Source organism: Protopterus annectens, chromosome 4.part0 (assembly GCF_019279795.1).
Source record: "Protopterus annectens isolate FY-2018-M chromosome 4.part0, PAN1.0, whole genome shotgun sequence".
Taxonomy (NCBI): Eukaryota; Metazoa; Chordata; order Ceratodontiformes; family Protopteridae; genus Protopterus; species Protopterus annectens.
The window spans coordinates 30,564,813-30,585,270 of NC_056733.1; positions in this window are offsets into that span (position 1 = coordinate 30,564,813).

The following is a 20,458-nucleotide window of genomic DNA, read 5'->3' on the forward strand; positions in this document are numbered from 1 at the left end:
AATGAGGTAGTCACTCTCCCTAAAAGGTTTATACTTATTGACTTTAAACACAACAGCAGCATCAAACCCTGGCATTCGTAGCTTAGCTCAACCTATGTGAGGTAATATACAGAGGTAATAAGATGCACACCCTCTGTCCAAAAACTCCTTTCCCTCAAGCATATCTTCTCACCAATCATACCAGGAGATCTTAGACAGAGGGATCGCATGCAAGAGGCACTGATCATGCCACCATGCCACAGATTAGGCAATCCCTTCACACACAAAGCCCCCTCAACAGAGTTGACCTGCATGATTGATACCTTCAGTACTTCATCAGTCAGACTGATATATGGTCAATATACAACATTATCATGGCTGAAAACTTCACCCTTCATTCCGTAAGTGAGGCACAGAGAAGAAAAAAAAAGGACAAATCTAAAATATGCTAAAACCCATTTTTATTTATTACCCATCACCTGCTCCAGTTGGCCCACTGTATGATCCTTTCAATTTACAAGTTTCCACTGAGAAGTACTCATATAGAACTGAATGTACTGCTAAGAGAATAAAAAGGATTACATTTCCAGCTGCTCTTCCACACCAACAGGAAGATACCCTTCTATAGCCAAAATGACAGCGACTTAATTCGTCATATCACCTCTTCTGTCTACGTAACAAACTTAAATTTGACAGAGAACATTAATGTGAATGCCATGCTTCTCTACTGTAAAACATTCAGAAGCTTTCATTTGTTCATAAATTAGTAATAGGCTGAGTGCTCCTGTTGCCCATCTTAAGCCTAGCCAATTACTCCATAAGATAAGTAAACCCTGCACTTTGTGCTGTAAGGTAAACACTTTAACAATTATGCCAAGTCCCCCTTGATTTCTGTAATTCCCTAGATTATTAATGCTTAATACACATGACAGGAACTCAACTGCAGCTAAACCAGCCCCATACCATTGACCAAGAATGAGCCATTTTAGCAGATGATGACTGCACCATAGCCCAAGATGCATTTTTAATAATGTAATATAATTGAGTTTGATCACCCAAAAATGGAAGCAGTGTAGCAGCAGCACAGGTCAATATATTGTGTTATAATTTTATTTTATTCCATGCTACTGGATACTGAGTAAGTTACAGCTGGTCAGGTACTCTGGTGTAGGTGTTACTTCATGGTGAAGCTTTCTGAAGATGCCTTTAGTTACCTTTCATTTCCACATATCACTTCAGTCCTCATTGGTGTCCAAGTGCTTTGCTACATGGTTGCACCACTCTAGTTTCAAGCTGTGTGCGTTCTGCAGTTCCTTGCTTGGAGGCATTGAGTTCCACAGTTGTCTCTTTGTTACTTTCGCTGTTTTCCCTGACCTTATGGCCTAGACAGCATTTGTTCCCATTTCAGTGACTTGGAATCTGTTTTATTTCTTGGGCAGCCCTGTAGTTCAGAGGCATGCCAAATCTTAAAATTGTTGCTGCTCCTGTTCAGTTTCATTCTGTAGCTCTTCTAAGCTCTGAATTCTAGTGTGTGAATATTTTAAGCTTGATTAATGATATTGTTCCTGTAGCTGGCAATATAGATGTGGTTTTATGGATCCGTTTGCTGTAACATTAGCATAATTTTGGCTCATCTGTATGTTTATTTCATTCTATAACTGCTTAAATTGCTATCATTTTGTACTTATATGTGTGCTTATAGTTTTTTTTTGCTTCCCCAAAGGTAACATTTCAATTCCTGCAATTAATTTCTTTTTCATATATGTCATTTTCCATATTCATGCACTTACTTATTTCTTGTAAACGGTGTTTAAGAAGTGAGAACCATAATAAAACTGAATTTGAAATTGAAGTTACTTCTTAAATTTGGATTCTCCAAATACTTGATGCAAGTATGCCTCAACAACAGGATCACGCTTCTCCATTCAGCATTTTTAGGCAAAGGTTAAGATATTTTTTCTTCTGGCTCATTTTTCTTCTTCATCAAAGCGAGCAGTCAAAAGAATGTTCCACAAGAACTGATTATTTCTCAGTTTCATGCATTCTAACATCTACACATAGAAGCTACCACTTTTACAGACGGTACTGCTTTGCTGAAGCGCTCTGTACTGAGGAAGTCACTGAGCAAGATTAACTAAAGGGACTCATTTAGCACTCACATCTCTGCATTATATTCCTCATAAATGGCACAGATTTTAAAACACAGTGCCACAGGCATCATAGAGCCTGATACCAGCTCTCTCTGAGCATTAGGTGCTGCTTGGGGAATAGTCTGAGTAAGCCTATGCTACTCTATACCTTTTTGACCTATCATGAGAAAGAAATATTACACAATGGGCTTCAAACTTCATCACCTTAAAATATGGGATCTATTTAATTTTCTTTAGTTAGAGCACTACATTGCAAGGAAGACACAGCATCTTGATCATTGCAGGACTGGAACTCCTCAGGCAGCTCATTTAAAGATTTTAATACATTACAGAAGGCCACAAATTCAAAAGTTTTGACTAAATCTAAGAAAAGTGATATTCCAGTCCTTGGCTCATTAGCTTTAAAGATGTTTCCTATTAATGTGCTGAAAGAGGTTTCATTACTGCAGCCCACAAGAAACTGTGCTGCATTTCACTACAAAAAGATTTGCATTCTAGATAGCCTCCGAAAAGATATTAAGTTCTCAAATATTTTAGATAAAAGAAACATCACAGTCAGTTGATGATATTTTATTTCTATCCAAGCCTCCTTCTTTTATACAGACAACAAAACAGTGGCTTCCAAGCCTTCAGGGAATTAATTTTGTCATACAGAATACTTGCAATTGCCTACATTAATAAACACAGATGCAGCTACATACATCAAATTTATGCCATTACTAACCATCACAGTCTGTAGCCACGGTGGTGCGGCAGTAGCGTTGATGCCTCACAGCAAGAGGATCTCCAGTTTGATTCTCGGCTGGAGCGCCTTCTGTGTGGAGTCTGCATGTCCTCCCCATGGTTGTAGCATTTGAAAGACATGTGTAAATGGGCGTGCCTTTGTTGAAGGTTGGGCATTGGGCTGGCACCTTGGCACTGTAAAAATCTACTGCCAATCATTAGTGGACTGGAGTTCCGCTGTGGCGACCCCTACCTGGGAAAAGCTGAAAAAAGAACAACAACTAGCCCTCTTAGTCTAACTACCTTATTAGTCTTTCACTTCAGAAAATAGGGAAAAGGAAAAGTAGGCATATGCTTATCCTGCAACAGCACAATGTCATTAACATCAATGACAAAAAAACATCAGTGCTTGTTAAACACATGAGCTAAATCCATTAAGTTACAAAGTCCATAGGTTCAACTAGTTTCAGCACATAAGGAACATAGTTTTCTTTGCCTTTCAATACTGTCAGGTATTCTCTCTGTATTATAAAAATTAACTATCCAAATAAAAATTCCATTTTCTATTGGTTTATAGTGATCATGTTCCTTAATGCCCTTTTCTTGCTTTTTTATTTCCTCGTCAAACTAGGGGGATTTTATTCAATCTTCCTTGATACTTCATATAACAAGGCCATTTAATCCATAGCTTTTACAATGTCAGCACTAAACAACTGCAATTTATTATCCAATTAATTTAACCTTAAAGAATCAAATAGTTTGAAGTTTGACTATGCATAAGTAGGGTACAGGAGAAAACTAGAGATATAAGTTAATGATATTATATCATAATGTTTAAGTGATTTTTGGGTGTTGTAACCAATATAAACATGGATTATAGAATTAATCTTTTGAATTAAGACTGTAACATTTTTCAAGATTGGAAAGAAAATCAATTCTAGGATGATAACCATTGGTTGATATCAAGAAGATTATACGATAGTCTTTAATATGGTGATACTTAGAACATTCCTTTTCCTTGGCATTCATGGAGAAGAGAGTTTAGAAACAGTCTAAGTAACATAATATTTTGAAATAGTACTATGTCTTACATATTTACTTACTATATAGGATAGTGTGCTATCAAGGTGCTGTCAGTATAAGATTAGGTAAAGATAATGTGTGTGTAAAGGCCCATTTTGTTCATTAACTGATTAATAAAAGCCTGTCTAGTATTTATTTCTGTGACTCTCATCCTGGCATTTCAGTAAAAGTAAAACAATCAATCAACCAGACAGTTTCGCTATATGAAATTTTAAGTGTCAGTCAATGAAAATGGTGCAATGCTGCTATTCCTAGCATATATTAAGACACTGTGGGTAATCATATACACGTCTGTTAGAACTACTGCTTGGAATAAATAGCCAAACTCTGCCATTTAACTAGTTTGTGTGGACTAAAATGGCAGAGCTGCATAAAATGTTTCTTAATTGCATTCCCTTGTATTTCACTCTGCAACTTCACTCATATTAGGATTCCAATTCACCCCTGACATGATGTGCCTTCTCATGAGCCTACATAAAGGTAAAGCTAATGTCTTTTGGCTTTTTCTGGTTAGGGGTTGCCACAGCGGAACTCTGGTCCTCTAATGATTGGCAGTGGATTTTTACGGTACCAAGGTGCCCACCCGACACCCAACCTTCAAAGAAGGCACACCCATTCCTGCACGGACATACCTGCATGTCTTTTAATGTCACTCATGATCCTACATACTGACCTTTTATTCCAGACTAAACCCCCACATGGGGATGCCACTCCTAATGCTATGCTAGTTGAGCATTACTAAGGAGAAATCAGGTGGGAAGGCCAAAGAAAAGCTATCATGCCAGCCAAAATATAATTTTATTTCCTAGAGTCTTTACATGGGATGACCTTATTCTTTAATTTACATGCAAACATCCTTTTGAAGGCTGATTATGAGGAGTGACTTCACACAGGGCCCAAGCACATAACTGCCCTCAGCCCACCCACAACCCAGCCTGACCTCTTCTGTGGGATCTGGTTTCCTTCTGAACACAGATACACATACTGCCCTACACACAAACACCTCCCACCTAGGAAAGGCAAGCAGGCTGAATCCTTATACTTTCTTCTCTGATCCCTGCTGGTTCCTTCAGACACTTACAATGCTAATCAAACTAATGTTGCCTGGGTTGCAGTCAGGACTTTTTCCATCTGCACATTGAGGTTAACTATAAAATATTTTTTGAAGTTTACAGTTAGTAGGGTGGTGCTGCGGTAGTGTTGTCGCCTCACAGTAAGACGTTGCCCGGTTCGATTCTCAGTTAGAGCGTCTTCTGTGTGGCGACATGCGTGAATGGGCATTCCTTCTTTGAAGGTTTTGCGTCAGGCCCGGCAAGTCGACACATAAAAATCTACTGCCAATCATTAGCGGATCGGAGTTCCGCTGTCGCGACCCCTAACCGGGAAAAGCCGAAAGACAAACAACAGTTAGTAGAAATAAGAGTAATTCAGTGAAAATGAGCACTGCCAGAAGCAATCTAAGAGTCAGTGACTTATAGTATAATCATTAGTTGTTAATTCACAAACAAACCAGAAGATTTACTTCACGTGATTTGTTGTGTTATGGGGCAGAAAAATACATTATATGAGAAAGATAGATAAAAGAACAGATTCACATTAGCTTTTTTGAGGGGGGATAAAACAATTACAAAATAATTGTAAACTGAGTGATACTGATGCCTCATTATCTCATAAGAAAGCATGATAGATGAAACATACACATTTTATAAAATTGCTGCAGTCCTTTTAATTTCTGTATTATCGTGTCACACTTGGCAATAATAGCAATGTTTGTTGCCAGAGTGATTGCCTTATATTTTTATTTATGTATATTTTGTCAACCAAGTTGGTCGATGGACCTTTTACAGCCACAACCAAGGTACACTGCAAAAGAAATATATGCAGGAGTATCATATATCAGAAAATGAATAGGAATACAAAGTGGGTACATATAACATGTTATCGAATGAGAATCTGCTTCACAAATGGCATGTAGACTGAGAAGAAGGTATATCACTAGTAATAAGAAGCATGTGTTTCTGAATGTCAAATACATCAAAGGAAGACATTATTATATAATATGCACCAGTGTAAACAGTTCAAGGTTAGTTGTTGAAACTTTTTAACAAACCCCTAAGAGATGAGATCTGTGTGATGTGATTACCTTTATAAAACCTTGGATAAGAAAGTGCTAATTGAAAGATATAGAATATAAACATGGTCACATGAATACAGTGGACCTACTCTGCTAACTACAGAGCTTGTGGATTGACTTTATCTTTAGTTTGCGGATACCAATAACAGATATGCAGAGTTTTGGTTTGCATATCTGCAGGTACAAGATTCTTGTTAAACCACTAAGCAATTCTTAGCTCTAACCATAATTTTACTAAGAAATAAGCAGAGGATTTTTTTCTTATATTGTACAAGGGTCTCTAGGACATGAGGTAATTCTTTATTTCAAAGATACGACATTAAGGATTACAAAGACCATGATGGTTGTGACATCACTGATTGTAAATTAGAAAATCCTATTACAAGGGTTTATGTGTTTCTCCTCATTAATTTCTTATTATGCAGGCTATATGACCTTCGTCTTTTCCTAAATAATAAAATGTATCTAAAATAATTGCAGTTAATTACTCAAAATCTGAATAAAGAGATGAAAATTTGAACTTGGTTAGAATAACAGCAGCAAAGTACTTTCAAGAGCTGCATTAATATTTAAGTTAATCACCTTGGCAGGAGTATGACACTTTGCCGCAGGTCACGCTACTTTACTCCTTATGATCTAATTAACTAACTCACTATCATAACCCTTGTTGTACTTCGTTTACTTAATTATCCTGTTATTCATTAGATGTCCTCACAATCTTTTCATTGCCTCTTGTGTATTACTTTTCCCTTACTGTTTCTCAGTAAACTGTCAAATTTAAACAGTGAAAGATGTATGATTAAATGATAACTGGTTTCTCAGGCAGAGACATAGCAGTATACTTTCTCAATTCCATGCTACTATTTTGCTTTTCACTCCTGTATTCCTTGTTCCTCTGTATTCACAGATCTGGTAGCCTTTGCAGTTTTCCCTGCATAGGTTCATAGGTTCATAGGTTCATACTAGGCTATCTGCTCTAGGGCATTTATAAGCCTAGCCAGAGTGTGTTTGGCTTTCACCACCCATTTTAAATTAATTTTGCTATGCCCTTTTTCAAGGTTAGTATACTGTGCCTCTGTCTAACAGTGACACAGAAGTGATACCCGGGGTAAACCTACGATCTCCCATCCACTCATCAAGATTCCTCTTGAAAAGAGTCAATGAGGGACTCTGCCTAACCTGGACTGGGATGTTATTCCAGAGTGAAGGGAGCCTCGGGGTTATGAATCTGTCCCTCCAGCATGTCCTATTTATTTCAGTGCTGAGGTTCAAGTCTTTCGAGCACATAGCTTGATGGGATTTGGATTTTCTGAGGTGCAGCATGTCCATTAATTCCGGGTTGGACATGGCTTTATACGTCAGGCACAGATCGCCTCTGAGCAGGTGGTATGCCACTGAGTAGAGCTGGAGTTTCTTTAATCGGGCAGCATATGGCATCTGTTTGAGCCCTTTGATCCTCTTGGTGAGGTACTTTTGGGGTCTTTCCAGTTGCTGCAGGCGTCTGGTAAGGTACATCCCAAAAGGGGCATTGTACTCAATTATGGGCCTGATGAGGGATGAGTAAAGAGGCACGATGACCTCCCCTGATCTAGATGTGAATCCCTTCATGATTAGGTGGGCTATTTAAAATGTTTTTCTGACCACTTTGGCCACGTGGTTGTCAAATGAGAGATTGCTATCAACTTGGGTCCCCGGGTCCCTAATTACTTCTTCTGTACTTAATGGATTACCACCTATGTGGCAATTTGTGGGCACTTTGTTTTTGCCAAAGGGGATGACTATACACTTTTTGGCATTTAGCTTGAGGCCATGGCTCTGGCACCAGTTGTCTGTTTCTATGAGGCCCTTTTGGAGGATGCTTGTGTCAGCTAGAGAGTCGATTATGGCGCCTAGTTTGCAGTCATCTGTGAACTTGGTCAGCCACAGTCCTTCCATGTTGGCCTGTACCTCCGAGAAATATATACCAAACAAGAGAGGTCCCAGGACTGAGCCTTGTGGGATGCCACTTGTAACTGGTTTGGAGTCTGACATGGCTCCAGCAATTCTAACCATGTGGGTTCTGTCCTTGAGCCAGTTTGCAACCCATCTAGTGACATAGGGGTTTATATTTAAGCTGGTGAGCTTATCTATAATGCCCAAGTGGGGTATTGTATCGAAGGTTTTTGCGAGGTCCAGGTAGGCTGTGTGGACCACCTTTCCCTCGTCAATGGCCTTGATGACTGGTTCAAAGAAATCAACCAGGTTTAAGAGGTAGGATCTGCCCTTAACAAAGCCGAACTGGGTAGGATCCAGTGTCTGTAGGTCCCCAATATCTTTATTTATGAGGTCCATGATGATCCTTTCCATAGCTTTGCAGACCAAGCTAGTCAGGCTTATGGGGCAATAGTTTCCAGGATCCGTTGAGGCACCATCTTTGTGGAGAGGGACCACTGTTGCTGTACGCCACTCTTTAGGTACATATCCTGTAGTAAGGCTGAGATTGAACAGTAGTTTTATGTTTGGGTTTAGCTCTTCTTGGAGTTCATGTAGGATGCAGCCCGGGACACCGTCTGGTCCCATTGATGCTGTGTTTTTTGCTTTGGAGAGGGTGGCTCTTACCTGAGCATCTGAGATGTCAGGGGGGCAGCACTCTGCTGGGATAGATATTTGCCCTTTTGGTGGGGAAGGGGGGAGAAGTTTGCGCTGAACCTGTCAGCTAGGATGTTGGCAATGTCTGTGGGTTCGGTGTATTTTTTGTCATTTTGGACTAATTCTGAGCATATCTGGGAATTCCCATCCAGGTTCCTAACATAACTAAAGAAAGCCTTGTAATTATCCTTAGTGTCCTGTGCAATTTTTCTCTCGATGCTGGCCTTAGACGATTTTATGAGTGCCCGTAGTTTTTAGCTAATACTGATCAGAGATGCCTTCCCTTTTTGGGATTTTGCTCTATCATGTAGTAGCTTCCTCCTTCTGTTGTATAGTTTGTTTATGGCTGGGGTCCACCAGACAGGACGTCTGCCTTTGGAGGATTGGGTCTTGGTTTTATTTGGGATTGCATGATCCATGCATTCCTGAAGGTGTTCATAGAATGGGTTTATAAAGGATTCTGCGGTCTGGGCCATATTTTCCACAGGCCCGGGGGCTTTGAAGGATTCCACCTCGGTTTTAAGGAGTGTGAAATTTGCTTTAGAGAAGTTTTTCACTGTGGTTTTCTGAACAGGGGGTGGAGTCGGGATGTGAATATTCAGTGAGATTAGTTTATGGTCTGATCTTACCAGTGAGAGATACACTTCTGGTCTGGAGCATAGAGTCCCCATGTTGGTGATGATCAGGTCCAGTATGTTTTCCCCTCTTGTGGGAGTGGTAACATGTTGTTCCATAGCATTTGAGTTTATAAATTCTAGGCACCTTTGGGCTAGGGTGTTGGAGCTAGAGTAATGCTCCCAGTCTATGTTTGGGTAGTTGAAGTCGCCCAATATAATGGTGTTTGGAGAGACCTTCATATTTTCCAGTGTTCTCAGGAAGGCCAAGTGGGGTTCCTGGGTTTGGGAGGGTGGTCTGTAGCAGGCTATAAACTGGAAGACAGTTTTACCCACTGTTAGTTGCACATGGACAGTCTCTGATGCTTCGTGCTGTGCCACCAACCTGGAGGTGTGGGTATCTTTGACGAATATTGATACTCCCCCTCTTTTTGTGGTTTTGTCCAAGTTTTGGGGTCAAAAAGCATGGTATGAGGTATAACCTGGTAGTGCTCGGGTGCTCTTGGGAGCCTTGAACCAGGTTTCTGTTACTACACAGATATCGATGTTCTCCATGCTAAGGAGAGTTTCGAGTGTGTGCATCTTGAGGTTTAGACTTCTGGCATTGAGTAGCATTACTCTTAGTTTCTTATCCCTTGTGATACCTATGGAGGTGGGTTTGTCTTTTGAGCCTTGCCTAAAAAAGGCACTATGGGGGTAGCAAGAGCCTTTACCAATATCTGAAAGCCCAGGGCTGACAGGTGCAAGCCGTCCATCGTGGCTTGTCGAGCATGTCATCCCAGGCTGACAGGCATTGGATCCCCTTTGAATGACACCAATACTTAAGCCAATTGTTGAAATTGATCATCTTGTCTTCATATTGTGGCATCATTCTTGGTGAGGGTAAGATGCTACTCAAGGTCAGGGTCATACAGGCCTGGGCTACATGCTCAGAGAGCTCCTCTATGTCTCTTTTCATGTAGTCCAGGGAGGTACATCTCAGGTTATTCACACCAGCATGGACAATGACTGAGTCATATTTGTACTTGCTTTGGAGTGACCTGAGTGTTTGTGTTATGTGGCAGATCCTAGCGCCCGACAGGCAGCTCACCATGACCTTCTCCTTGTTCAGCCTGGTGAGTGGGACGTCAGTGTGCCTAACGATAGAGTCATCTATTACAAGTGTATCAGGTGTGTTGTTTAGCCTTAAGGGCTGTAACTGTTTGGCACACTGGCTTTGTGAGCTATGTGTTGCATGTGTTTTGTTTTGGGGTAGCGGTTGCTTGGTGTCTGCTTTGGAGGTTTCTGCTGCTTAGGCAGATTTTTATTTAGAGCCTCCGAGTATGTTTTTATGTGTTTATGTGTTTGGTTTGCTGTTGTGGTAGGTCTATGTGAGACTGGAATTGTAGTGAGTGTGGTTTCCTTCTCCTCCTGACTGGTTACGCCAGTACTGAGTTGAGAGAGCTTAGCCTCCAGTTTGGCTATATGGTTGCATCTCTCACATGTGTTGGAATTTGTTGGGAGGAGGAGAGGGTCACATGCGTGATGCTTACAGACATGTACAGTCTAGCTATTTCATTTGCACCTGATGCTATTCTTACATGTTAACAGATGTTTCTACTTCATTACATCCAACTTTAAATTCCATAATTTCACCGATGCTATGCTGTTTATCAGATGCTAGTTGTTGTTGTTGTTGTGTCTTTCGGCTTTTCCCGGTTTAGGGGTCGCCACAGTGGAACTCTGGTCCGCTAATGATTGGCAGTTAATTTTTACATGCTGAGTTGCCAGCCCTGATGCACAACCTTCAACGAAGGTACGCCCATTCACGCATGTCTCCACGCAGAAGACGCTCTAGCTGAGAATCGAACCAGACAGCGTCTTACTGTGAGGTGACAATGCTACCGCAGCACCACCACCGCGGATTGTTTATCAGATGCTAGTATAATCACCTAAATATAACCTCAGCACCTTCTGTTGGTTTGGCACTGGCTTATCAAAAACCTAATAATCATAGTACTATTCCCACTGCCTGGACCATACTTTATTGTTGTTTGCCACCTTGTCAATCATGTGGTCTATAACACCTCATCCTCGTTCCTAGTCATTAAATATATGGTGCTTGGAAGAAAGATGACATCGGCACTAGAGATTTACACACTTCTCAATCTACTGATTTTTTTCCTGTCCTGGATGCAGAAAACTATTTGTATTTAGATAAATATGCTCTCACTGTTAGATTACTGTGTAATGTAGATGGCAGTATATCCACCTCTAAACCTAATATCATAAGTTCACATACCATGTAAGGTCTGAGGTAATACATGTAAAACAGCTCATGGATTATAAATAGAGGAGAAGAGCACATCTTGAATATCACTCCTCTCCTTTAAACTTCTTTTTTGCAGGTAATCATGTGCCCTGCACCCCCACAGACTTCAGACTTTTTACTAACATCAAGATAGCCATACCTCAGATAAAAGGGAATATCCTGACAAATAGCCATCTCGGACTTAAGAAATGTAAGCTAGTTTCTTCGGCCATTCAGTCTCCATGTTACCGAACTCCTTCTAACAAGACCATTACTGACTGTTATGAAGCAATCATAAAGTATTACTTTCCGGAAGGAGAATGCCTTTTTCATGCATTTTCTCATAGACTCAGAATTCAGAAGGTCTTCATCAATGCAAAAAGAGATCAGTTTATATTATTCTCAGATCGTTATACTGGCTATCATACAAGTGTTTCTGTCTTCTTATAGATATGGTAGATCTTTTTCATCTGTCCTTCAAAAATGACTTTTTATTCAGTAGGGAGGGAAGGCTCTTCATCTCATGGCATGCAGAACAGGGGAGCAAAATGAAGGGCACCAGAGTCACATGACACATAAACCACTTCTCAGAAATTGTACAATGTTGTGAAATAAAAAAAGAATATTAATGTGCTTTCGTTTGAGAAAATCAGGATGAATGAAGTTCTGATTTTTTCCTGATTTTTTGACAGGAAAGCTCTTAACTGTGATACATCTTTTATATTTCCTTCCATATTAGTATGATTATGATACTACATCCTGCAGAGTGAAATCTTTTTCAAAAAACTGCAAGAATTGAAGAAAAGGATTGGTATCAATTCAGATTCAACACCTTAAGGTCATGATCTACTTTCACATTTTCAAGGAAGAGAATAATTCTTTTCTTCTGCCAAGATGTGCTGTTGTGCTCTGTCAACTTGTCTTCTCCAGAAGAGTTTCTTTGTCTGTATAGCTACAGCAAGAAGTTTTTTTGAGAAAGTCCTCAAACCATTCCCTGCAGGAATCTCATTCTTCCTAACTGGAGCCTTAATTTTGTTCTGGGACAATTTACCAAGGCTCCTTTCAATGCTGCTTTCTCATTTTCATTAAAGCTTTAGTCTTTTATCTCCTAGCAGGTGTCATTGAATTAGAAGAGAATTTGAACTATATTCTCCTACATATTCTGAATCTTGCATTATGTTTTGATAGGGATGGGGTAGTATCAGTTAAAAACATTTTGCTATTCAAAAATGTATAAGAGATCTTGCTTTAAATAAAAAATACATCTTCTTCCTTTGTGCCTTCATCTGTACAATCAAGTGCAAATTAATTTATGCTGCGTGGATATTAGAAGGCAATTATGTGCATATATTTTTAGGAATAAATTGTGTAAGACATGTGCTTCCTACTGGAAGCCAAATATTTCATATTTGACTGTATGTTATATAAGGTACTGACACTGTTATGATTCTGCAGGCAGTGCATCCATGGTTTCATCATGGCTAATCACACAAGGAATCTTGCAGCTTCAGCTGTGTTCCTTTTATAGTGGAAGCTATTTAAAAGTGAATATTTGATCTGTAGTCTATTCCTTCTGCAGGCATTCCAATTTATTCTGCATTTCTAAAACAAGAGTTAGTTTTGCTCCCATGACTGTCAAAGATACAGCTATATAAGGTACTTAAAACTGTAGCTGAAGAATGACTCAATCTTCGGCTTCCAGCCTGTCTAAACTAGTCCATCTTTTTGTTATAATTTTTTGGATTTAACTTTTTTCATTGTTCCAATTGCGAAATTTCTTGGTTTTAGTTGAACAGAGACTAAAGCCTTTCACAGTTCCATTTATTCATTCTTTTTATAGGCTGTATTTGTGAATTCTAGTGTAATCATTTTTGTAGTATGCTTGCCTCTACTGGGAGTTCTACTTAGTTTTTCAGTTTGAACCTGGCTGAATGATAGAAACTTGAATTATTTAGCATTCCATTTAGGAGACCAAGAGTTATAGGCAGCTTAGATTGCTTACTATTTTTGATATACTCTGTATACCTTTCATGATGGAACAAACTGATCAAGGGAATGCTTGCTTAGGGATGAATTATGTTAATTTTTGTGGCAGAAGTAACCAAGCTAAGCCCAGAATCTTTATTTTAAATTTTTCTATCAAATGTTCATAGCCAGAATTGGCCTTCAAAGAGGGGGTATAACCGAACCAAGTAAAGACTGTAAGATGAGGATTATTTTGTCACCAACTTTTACACCAATTATTTCACTCAACTGTACCATTCTCTGAGATTTCAACAATGAATTGGACTTATGACCAAGGTCTAGCTGAGGATCATCTCAGAAAAATTATATCTATGTGGTAGATCTCCTAAATCTCATGTTACCCAATAGCATCTTGGTTTCTTTTTTTGTCCCTCTATGAATATGTAACAAACTGAATAGCATTCTGGCTTACCTTCTGCACTATAATTATCATGTGACTGTTCCTCTTTCACCAGTTATTGTGTTACTTGCAAAATACACTAGAAGCCCAAAATGACAAATATTATTTTAGTTCTCTGGCCAAGTGACTCATTCATAATTAATTCTCTTCATTTGTTGAGGCACCTGGTGAACATCATGCAGCAGCATGCCTTCTATCCCATTTTGTAGATCTGTCACATCTGTAGTAAATATTTCTGACCATGGGCACCAAAGTCTCTAGCCAGGAGCCATCTTTATCTACTTCTGTAAGGTACAACAAGTTGAACTCTGACTGTCTCAGACTCCACAGGAAGACACCAACAGACGGATCAGTAAAACACTTCTTTAATATATAAGACAAACGAATGTTGAGCACTTTCATCCACTGAACATGGACTTCATCAGAACAATGTTTAAACACTACAACTCATTTAGATACCCCATCTTTAGGGGCCAAAAATCACTTGTCATAAAAACACAGCTTCCCTTAAAGTGAACCTGTACTCTAAAAATATATTAAACATTATTACTAATTAATTATATCTAAATATTTGATGTGTACACCTCACCACGTCAGAATATCTTAATATTAATACATATAGAATATGAAATAAATTGATAAAGAATAATAATTAATAATTTTTGATTAATATAACATTAATCAACTAATACAATTAATACAACATATAAAATACAGCTTCCATACACTGTTCAATTCCTTTCAACTAAAATGGGTTTAATGGGTATATGATCATTAAGACCAGGCAGTGTAGACACATCCAGAGAATAAGACCAAAAAATGAACTTCACTGTTAAAAACACACAGAATGGCTTTGCAGATAAGGAACCGAATTCAAACAAACTTATAACTTTTTACTGTTTAATGTGAACGCTTTCGTCAGAGACGATGCTCTGACTTCTTCAGACAACAAAATACAAATGAAACAAACTTTAAATAATGAACCAATTAACTAATTAGTTCAATTAAAACCCATTTAAAGTTACAGAACTTCTACTTTTATTAAAATTTTTTTAAAAACATATATATATTGTTAAAACTGAATAACTTATTACTTGTTATTGATTGAATACATAAATGCTATCTGGCAAGTGCTTTCAACTTTAAAATTTTAATATAATATTCAAATGCATTTTTGCATTTTTCAAGCTGCCACCCCTATGACCAAAAGAAAGCAGTGGTCAAGGGGCAGGCAGTTAGGGCTGCAAGAGTGATAGGAGACAATGATGATTATAAAGTAGAATGTGAATTGTTAATTTCTATTCTATTTTGAAGAAAGGATACCCAGTGAATTTTTTGAATGGTATTTTCCAGGAAGTTAATTCCAAACGTACATCAGGACACTTCAAACTTATACTAAAAAGAGGGTATGAAGTTATTCAACAAGATGGTTTGTCACAAATCACAAGTAACAATGTGGAAACATCAAACATTGGAAATCATTTTTTAATCACTTATTCTCTCGACGCAGTATTGATTAGAAATATAGTGATTAAAAATTGGACCATTATTACTGGGGATAGTAACATAAACGAAGTTTTGGGATTAAATCCCAAGTTAACATATAGAAGGGATCCAAATATTAAATGCCTATTAGAAAAGAAAAATAGATATAAAAATAATACTGGAATGGGAAGATGTGGTTGTTGTGCACAATGTAAATCAATAAAAATGGGAAATAAAGTGCACATTAAGAACAGAAATTATTATATTAGAGATAAGTTTAACTGTAACTCCAATGGTATCGTATATGTAGCTTTATGCGAATTATGTAATGCATATTACATAGGAAAAACAGAAAGAAAATTAAAACAACGTATATATGAACATCAGTATAGTATAAGTAAGAGAAGTACCACCAACACACAGGCCAAACAGTTAATGGAAAATCCAACACATAGATTTCAATTTGCGGTATTAGAACAAGTAATACAAGATTGGAGAGGCGACCCGTGGAAATTAAAATTAGAGGAAAAGGAGCTTATGTGGCAAATTCAGACTCTAGCATATATTCCACCAGGGCTGAATGAACATATATCTTTGAAATGCATTTTAAAGTTGAAAGCACTTGCCAGATAGCATTTATGTATTCAATCAATAACAAGTAATAAGTTATTCAGTTTTAACAATATATATATATGTTTTTAAAAAATTGTTTTAACAAAAGTAGAAATTATGTAACTTTAAATGGGTTTTAATCGAACTAATTAGTTAATTGGTTTATTATTTAAAGCTTGTTTCATTTGTATTTTGCTGTCTGAAGAAGTCAGAGCATCATCTCTGACGAAAGCGCTCACATTAAGCAGTAAAAAGTTATGTTTGTTTGTTTGAATTCGGTTCCTTATCTGCAAAGCCATTCTGTGTATTTTTAACAGTGTAGATGCATCCGTTAGCAATTGCCGCCAAACCTCCTTGTAACCCAAGGTAGCTTTGTAATTGCCCCCCCGTGGATCCATCTTTATAGTATCAGAAGAAGGGAGAGCAATAACACCTTATATAGGCATTTAGAAAAATGTGGGGATGGCCATGCATTTAAGTTTGCCATTTTGGAAAATATAAAGATGGATCCATGGGGGCAATTGCAAAGCTACCTTGCGTTACAAGTAGGTTTGGTGGCAATTGCTAACGGATGTGTCTACACTGCCTGGTCTTAATGATCATATACATATTAAACCAATTCTAGTTGAAAGGAATTGAACAGTGTATGGACGCTGCATTTTATATGTTGCATTAATTTTATTAGTTGATTAATGTTATATTAATCAAACATTATTAATTATTATTTTTTATCAATTTATTTTGTATTCTATATGTATTAATATTAAGATATTCTGATGTGGTGAGGTGTATACATCAAATATTTAGATATAAGTTAATGAATTAATTAGTAATAATGTTTAATATATTTTTAGAGTACAGGTTCACTTTAAGGGAAGCTGTGTTTTTATGACAAGTGATTTTTGGCACCTAAAAATAAAGTATTTAAATGAATTGTAGTGTTTAAACATTGTTCTGATAAAGTCCACGTTCAGTGGATGAAAGCACTCAACATTTGTTTGTCTTATATATTAAAGAAGCGTTTACTGATCCGTCTGTTGGTGTCTTCCTGTGGAGTCTGAAGCAGTCAGCGTTCAACTTGTTGTGGCTTCTTGGTTGTTATTTGTAGGCTGAACGCTCCATTGTTACTTCTGTAAGGAGTTTGAATCTGTAGAGCAATCTGTTTTGAATGAGAAGCTTCATAAGCTTCATTCTCTAAAACTATTCCTGCTTTTGGTTCCAGAGTTGTGCCTTGCCCTTCTCACAAATGTTGTAGCTAAATTGCCATTTTAAGATTTGGCTGGAATGTCACAAAGCTCTTCCCCCTGAGGTATTAATGTGCACAATTTCCGTCATTAATCTGTACTGACACTTGGGAGCAGCAACCCAGCTTTGTCACACCAGCTTCATAAGTACTTTTGAAGCTCCACAGGGAGTTCACAATACTGAAAACACAGAGATACTTCTCTGAGTCTGGTAATAACACAGTCAGATATAATATTCCCTTCTTCCCTGCTTATTTCATTCTGGCCATACCAGTGTCCCATTCACAGTCTAGCTGCTCCTCTTTCCCACTTTTTCCTCAGACTTCTCTGAGTGAGGTGGGCTTGGCATGGATCTTAAGAGTTTTCTGGAGGTGTTGGTGTTGGCAACTACTTTGGCTGCTGGGGGTTGCTTTATGGCCTTCCTTTGTTTTCTCAGTCTCCATCCCTGAGTTCATTGACAGCATCAAAAGGATACACCCCTTTCTGGACCATGTCTCCTCTCAGGGACTGTCCTTGAGAAGCACCCTTCCCTTGTATGGGCACTCCCATCAATCCCTGCCAGTGCCTCAGATGCCCAATTTGCTAATTGAAACCGAGACACCTAGGACATGGGTAGGGCTTTAAGCATGTAATATTTTCTTGGGGTATTATTTGTCAGTATGACCTCAGGAACCAGAAGTACATAATAACATGAAGACCATCCATAAAATTGAGGAGGCAGATTAGTAAAATAGCATGTACAATAAACTGGAATACTCACAAGATTGTACATGAGGCTAGCATAATGGTTAAAGTATCTGCCTTACAGACACAAGATGAAGGGTTTGATTCTCACATGGGATGATTGCCTAGACTTAAGATGGCCCACAAGAGCAATTAGCCTGCTACTAATTTGCTTGTTTGTTTAGAATGAATTCCTCATCATTATGACAGAGTTCTCTACCTTTTACTCTAAAAATCTGAGCTGGAAAAGTTTTTAATTTGTATGACATTTTCTAATTATTAAATGTTCAGAGGGAGTATGAGAAGATACTTTCCTGCCCATGTATTTACAAGTGTTTGTACAGAACAAACATAAATGGAAAGTAATCATCATATGCATAAATACATATGTGTGTGTGTGTGTGTGTGTGTGTGTGTGTGTGTGTGTGTGTGTGTGTGTGTGTGTGTATATATATATATATATATATATATATATATATATATATATCTTGGAATTTTGCAGTTGAGTATATCTATATCTATCTATATCTATCTATATATATATATATATATATATATATATATATATATATATATATATACTCCAACCACAAAACTCCAGCACATATGACCACAACATAATCCAAACATATATTCCAAATGGAAAAATATAACATGAGTGGGTACTCAATAATAAATTTTAATTCAGTATACTATAGTTGAATAAAAAAATAAATGAAATGGCAAAGGATGAACCACTGGGGTGAACAATAAACCATTTTTGCCCTACGGCATCATCACTGTGTCGAACGGAAGTGCTAGTAACCAAGTTATATAAAGAATCCATATTTAAAGAAACAGTCCAACAACAACCAAATCCTAATATAACCCACAAGACAAAAACAAAGTGCACATTTTTTATTTATTTATTTAACATGTGTTTACTGGGAACGTTCAATTTGGAACAAATCCAATTTTCAACAGAGGCCTAGCGAAAAATGCTCCAGATGCATGTCTTTGTAATTTTTGAAATTTTTAAAATAGAATAACATCACTACAAATGTTGATATGAAACTATTCAATTTAAATTAAAAAAATAGGACCAACCAATCATATTAACCATACTTATTCAAACCTGGTTTAAACATTGCCCATAAAAACATAATACACACACACACACACACACACACACACACACACACACACACACACACACACACACATATATATATATAAAATGGATGAGACCTTGTGATAAAGTTTCTGAAAACTCCATAAAAAAAAAAAAACAAAACAAAAAAAAAAACAAAAATCTACTTTTTATACATTTATGCAGGTGGGGCAAACCCGCACCCCCCCACACCACATGCAAGTTATATATACCAACTCCAAGATCACACTGCAGCGAAGAAAAGGGTAAATTTCCCGATCCTCACTCTAATCTCCATTCAAAAGCTTCAAGTTTTCAAATACTTGATCATATGGATATGGTCTCGACCATATGAATATTGAGTTTCTGAAAACTCTATCAACAGATAGGGATTCATAAATGCGTATATATATATATATATATATATATATATATATATATATATATATATATGAATTCCACAGGTACCCTAAATATGGAAAGGAGACTCCACGCCATAGTGCAAAAACATGAGTTTATTCAGTAGACATAGGTTAATTGATGCAATTTTTGTATTGGAGGCATTATAAAAGCATTCTGATAGGATTCAGTCTGCATCTGAAGAAATAATTGAATTGAAATGAAAATGTAGTGTGTGTACAGTGTTAATGTGTGTTTTGTGTGGTGAATAAACTTGTGGTTTTGCACTACTGCATGGAGTCTCCATTCCATATTCAGGGTACCTGTGGACTTCTTAGTGATTTTTGGTGCCTTGGTGTACTTTTTGGTTTTTATATATATACATATATACATGTGTGTATATATACACATAAATATATATATATATATATATATATATATATATATATATATATATACATATACATATATACCGTATTTCTTTCTAAATAAGACCTAACCAGAGAGTAAGGCCTAGCATGGTTTTTCCAAGGTGTTCATGATATAAGCCCTACCCCAAAAATAAGCCCCAGTTAATATCGTCAACAACACATGATGAACGTGTTGAATTATAAAATAATATTATTGATACCCGTTGACTGAGGTTATCGCACTCTGCTCACCTTTTTTGGACCATTTGGACACCCAACTTCTTCTCTTTACAGAAAGTCATAAGACTCTTTCACTGGGAATCCTCCATGATTCTTACTGTAACCCTAATCATCACTCACACTTGACAGTGGAGATCCTTGGCCCATAAACCCACGCAGGTGTACCTTGATCAGTTAAAGTACAGACAAC